The sequence below is a fragment of the Nicotiana tabacum genome, chromosome 6 (assembly GCF_000715075.1).
Source record: "Nicotiana tabacum cultivar K326 chromosome 6, ASM71507v2, whole genome shotgun sequence".
Classification (NCBI taxonomy): Eukaryota; Viridiplantae; Streptophyta; class Magnoliopsida; order Solanales; family Solanaceae; genus Nicotiana; species Nicotiana tabacum.
The window spans coordinates 188072479-188078478 of NC_134085.1; positions in this window are offsets into that span (position 1 = coordinate 188072479).

A 6000-nucleotide genomic window follows, 5' to 3' on the forward strand; every position below is an offset into this window, starting at 1 on the left:
CGAACCATTACCCCAATATTCTCGAGGGTGGGATTCATGCCTCCGGACTCCGACTTGGTGAAACCTTTGCCTCGATTTCCTTATTATCAAGTTTTGGGCTTGTCTTATCATATCAGGGACCGGAGTGTACCACGAGCCCGGTATTACCCATATACAAATTGTCCCTTCATTTCTCGGAGAGTGAATAATGAAACGTCTCATTAGTCATGTCATAATGGCATTAAATGCATGTCATTTGCCGGTTGGCTGTCCCTAGATGCGAAACTCGCTAAGCTCCTACAAATACCCCCTCCTTCATTCATTTTTCACTTTACACCAAATCTTCTACTTTCATACTTTCAAGATTGCAATACTCTTCTAGTGTTTTCACCTCCGTTACTCAAGGTTCTTCAGTACTTTGCAAAAAGTTTTACTCATTTTCTACTCAAGCCAACAAGTTTGACCCTTCAACTTTCAATATTTTTCATCTTTCCAAGCTTTTTCTTCCATAACAATGGCAAAAACCTCAAAATCTGTTCCTCAGAAGGATGTTTCTCTTCTTCCTCCCGATCGACCACTACGGTCGAGGAGAACATTGATAAGTGAAGATTTTGACTACTCATTAGCATTTTTTTGCTTTTGTTTTCGTCCAAAAGTGTTTAATTGTGTTCTCGAAAACTGATAAAATGTGCTTAATTGCAGGAATATTGGAAGATGGACTCCCGAGATGAAATCTAACTCAAGAAGGATTAATCTGAACTCAAGGACATAAAAGGCATGAATGCTTAGAAGTGTAGATCGCAAAATATCATCTGCAGGCACAGATTATAAAGGAACAGTTAGTAGAGTTTGGTGCAACGTGCGGCCATAAAAGTTGGGCCAAGAGAAAAGTTCAGAGAATGTGCATTCCAAGTCCATCAAAAGTACGGTCCGCACAAGAATTGTGCGACCGTAGAAGAAGTTCTAGGCGCTGCAGACGTAAAAGTGCAGACCGCAGAAGAGCAAGATACGCCCGCAGTCACAAATCTGCGGACCGCAGAAAGAGTGTCTTGCGGCTGCAGATCAGAATTATGCGGTCGCAAACTTCTAGTCCTACCAAGTTGAAGAATTCTGCGGGCTGCACATAGAATTGTGCGGCTGCAGAACCTCCCGAAGGGCATTTTTGTTCGATGTTTTTGGCTACAGAGTTTCACATTTTTAGATTAACTTTTGACATCAACACTTACAATAGTTGTTTCTCTTTACTTCTTTTAGTAGTTTTTCATATTTTGGGATATTTTTAATATAGATTTTATCATTTTGATTTTACAATATGAGGTTAATTAGCATATCTTCTTTTGTTTCTTTAATTTCAAACATGAGTAGCTAGATTTTTATGAGGGTTGTGACCCAACCCTAGTGTGTAAACCTTATAGGTGTCTAATTTAATGTTTGTTTATGGTTGGGTGTTTATTATTTAGCCTTTTTTATGCTTTAATTTGTTGAATTAATGGTTGCAAATATTAGTTCATGCTTATTTGACTTAGTCTCTACTTGAGAAAGAGAGTTATAGTCTAGGAAAACTTGGCTAACAAGAAATTAGGTTGATAGTAGGCTATATAGTTGATATTTACACCTTAATATGACCATACTTTGTTGTTGTTTTATAGATAAATTGCCAACAAAATGCTCTAAATAGTGTTTTTTTGTTTAGCAGGGAATATTATATGAGAGGAAGCAACATGGAGTGTTTTGGAGGCGATAATGTGAAGAAAAACGCCCACTCGAGAAGTACCCGAACACAAAGAAGCATAAATGGCCTGGGCAAGAAGGCCACCACAACTGCGGTGGCATCGCGGTGAACCGCGGTAGATTAACAATGTAAGGCAGAAAGGTCAGCATTCACCGCGGTCGACCGCGGTTGGCCGCGACCGTGGTGCACTGTTCACGCTGCTGGAAAGTTTGAGGACCAAAGTGTAAAATCGGGAAAACTTTTGTAAAACCTTTATATGCTTTAGAAACTCACCCAAGATTGGGCTAAGCTGATTTTAGACTACTATTGGAGGCAAGAACAAGAGTGAGATTATCAACCAAACATTAGAGTTTTTCTATCTCCTTTTAATTCTTGTAATTTTACATTATGAACAATTTAGTAGTTTTCTCTTATTTTGTTATGAGTAGCTAATACTTATTTAGGGTTGATGGAACCAATTGTTGGTTGAAGTTTTGACTCAAGTTGTTATAATCAAGCCGGATTTATGATATGAGTGTTCAACTATGTTTTGTATGGTGATTAATTAAATGAGCCCTTGATTAATCATGTCTAATTACCTTATATTATTTGAGAAAGAATATTAGGTTAGATAGTTGTTGAATAACACCACTTTTGGGTAATTGAAGAGATTTATTACTTGAACTTAAAAGTGGATTTAGAGATAACAAAACATTGGTGGGATAATTTAGAGTTGCATAACTATTGTCAGCTAGAGTAGTTAGAGAGAATGCTCTAGTAAATTATTACAGTTGATCGAGAGATAATTACGATAACCCATAACTCTTAATCCTCATAGAGTATTACGGCGATATTATAGCGGAAGAGTCAAGACCTAAACTAGCAATTGGGGAAATCACTGCCCTAGACCTTCTTACCATTGAATTAACTTTGTTTTAGCGTACTGTTGTTGTTAATAGTAGTTGAAGTAGTTAAATAAAAACTCAATCTTTATTGATAAAAAATCTTTCATCTAGAGATTGATTGAGTTGATAATAACATTGCCGTAGAGTGTAATAGATAGGTTAGTTACCTGAGGATTCGATTCCGGACTTAAAACCGGATTATAGTTGCAGCGGCCGCTTTGTCCTTTAAAAGGCATAGTTGGGCGTTATCAAATTTTGGCACCGTTGCCGGGGAACTAACGGTGTTATTTATTACAACTTAGAAGTAGTGTTAAAATTATTAGTTCAAATCAATTTCCAAAGGTGTTAAACAATTTTCATTGAAATTCTAACGTTTGAACTCTTGTGGAATTCAGGTGTATGTCTAGAAATTCTTCGAGGATTGGAGAACTGCTTGAAGGACTTTCAGACTCCGAAAAAACATTTAGGGCATTGAACCGTGCTAACAAGAGGATCCAACAATCACAACAGCCATACCAGCTTGAAATTGACATGGGTGATGTAAAGAACGTCAACAGAAACATCAGGGATGGGCCAGCTGACCTAAACTTCAGAGTGGTGGCACATCTTGTGCCAGAAGCTGCACTTTATAATTGGGCTCAACCCACAGCTGACAACCTGGCAACTGCCATAGCTGTGCCCGCAATTCAAGCGGAGACATTCCAGATCACCAACAACATGCTGCATCTCCTACAAAATAAAGGATTGTTCTCCGGGTCACACATTGAAAACCCTCAGCAACATTTGAAAAACTTTCTGTCAATTTGTGTGACTCAAAGGCAGCCAAATATGACCCCAGAAGCTATCAAGCTATTACTGTTCCCGTTCTCTGTGACTGGGGAAGCTCAAACTTGGCTGAATTCGCTCCCAATCAATTCCATTATCACCTGGGAGGAATTAGTAAAGCAGTTCCTAAATAAGTTCTACCCGCCCAAGAAGACTGCAAGGCAGATTGATGAAATATTGCAGTACAAGTAGCAGCCGACTGATACCTTGCAAGAAACTTGGGAAAGATTTAAAGGGATGCTGGTGAAGTGTCCTCACCATGGCATTCCAGACCAGATGCTTGACTAGAGATTCTACATGGGGTTAGCTGAAAATCTAAAGGCCAATGTGGATGCTTCAGCTGGAGATGCATTTTTGAGTAAGACATTCACCGAGTGCAAAGTCCTTCTTGACAAGATGTCCCAGAATTCGGGGTGGATGACTAGAGGTACAACACTGACACCCATAGTGCATTTCAGTTCCTCTTGACCCAAATAATTCGCATGCAGAGAACATGGCCACACTCATGACTCAGATGAGTATTTTGACAAAGAAGATAGATGAGATGGGCACCAAACAGGTGCATATTGTTGACATGACAAATAGAGGACTGTGTACACCCTGTGTTAATCAATCTTATGTATGTTCATGGAGCGGAGAAGGTGAAAATCAAGAGGCAAGGGAAGATATGAATTATGTTAACAACTTTGGGGGTCAGAGACAATGAGGACATTAGTGGAGACCGACACCAAATCAGCAATATAGACTTAATATGCCTTAGCCTGGGGGCATGCAAGTTCAAGGCCAAATGGTGCCATACCACCAGAGACAACAAGGATACCCGCAGTAAAACCAGCAACAGTTGACATATCAGCCACCTCCTCAGCAGCAAGATAACAACATGGTAAAGATTAGGGGGATGCTCCAACAACTCATTGGGACAAATGGTAAGATGCAAGAAAAGTTGGCAGTACATGATTTAGCTATAAAGAACATTGAAACTCAGTTGGGGCAGTTGTCTATGGCTTTAAACAACCGCCCTAGGGAACATTACCAGCAGACACAAATTTTAACCCCAAGGAGCAATACCCGAATCAGCTGATGGCAGTAAGTCTCCAGAATGGGAGAGATTTAGACAAAGAGCAGGAGGTTGCACAAGCCAGCAAAGAGACTACGCCAGCCACTCCAATTCCACTAGAGGTAGATAAACCATCAAATCTGTATGAAGTGGTGGTTGAACATGATCAAGATGAAAAGGGTAGGGCTAAGGTAAATGAACAAGCTGCAGAACAGGTGGTGCCTCTTGTGCCACATAACCCCAATAGAGAGAAGCCAGCAAGCAATGCACAAAGGGTGATACATGCACCATTCCCTCAGAGACTAGTAAAACAAAGGAAGGAAGATCAATACAAGAAATTCATGGAGATGCTGCGTCAAATTCAGTTGAATATTCCTTTGATGGATTCCTTGAGGGAGATGCCAGGTTATGCGAAGATGATGAGAGACCTAATGTCACGGAAGTTTGATTTTTAGGACCTATCCACAATGACTCTAACACAAACCTGCAGCGCAGTAGTTACCAGACCGATGGCTCAAAAATGTCCGACCCAGGTAGCTTCACTATTCCATGCATGATTGGGATTTATGCCTTTGCAAAGGCATTATGTGATTTGGGAGCTAGCATAAATCTGATGCCTCTGGCTGTATACACCAAACTGGGCATTGGCAGAGCTAGACCGACTTCGATGCTGCTGCAGCTGGCTGACCGCACGGTAAAAAGGCCTACTGGGATTCTTGATGATGTGTTAGTGCAAGTGGGGAAGTTCGTGTTTCCTGTAGACTTTGTTATTCTGGACTATCAGGTAGATGGGGAGATACCTATCATTTTAGGTAGGTCATTTTTGGCCACTGGAATAGCACTGATCGATTGTGAGACTGGAGAATTAAAAATGAGACTGAACGATGAAGAAGTCATATTCAATGTTAAGCAATCTATGAGGAGACCCAGTGAATATTCTAATTGCTCTCTAGTGGAGGCAATGGGTGTGATCCTGTAAGAAGATGATGTGACCCTGACTGCTAAAGATCTATTGGAGGCATGTCTGACAAATTTAGAAGAGATAGACGGTGAAGGGTTAGCTGAGTGGGTCATGGCACTTGAATGCCAAGGATTTTGAAAAAGGGAACCTCAGTTCGAGGCCCTTGAGTTAGAAAAATGTGCTACACCTCCAGCAAAGCCATTAGTAGAAGAACCACCCAAGCTTGAGCTGAAGCCACTCCCAGCTCACCTTAGGTACATTTTGTTAGGCTCTGATTCTACTTTGTCTGTTATTATATCATCCGGTTTGCTAGATGTGCAGGTAGAACAACTCTTACAGGTACTGCAGGAAAGTAAGATTGTCATTGGTTGAACCATGACAGACATAAAGGGTATCAACCCATCCTTCTGTATGCACAGGATTCTCTTGGAAGAAGGGCACAAACCTTCTAGAGAACATCAACGAAGCCTGAACCCGAACATGAAAAAGGTAGTAAAGAAGGAAGTGATCAAATGGTTAGATATGGGAATCATCTTCCCCATCTCTGATAGCAATTGGGTCA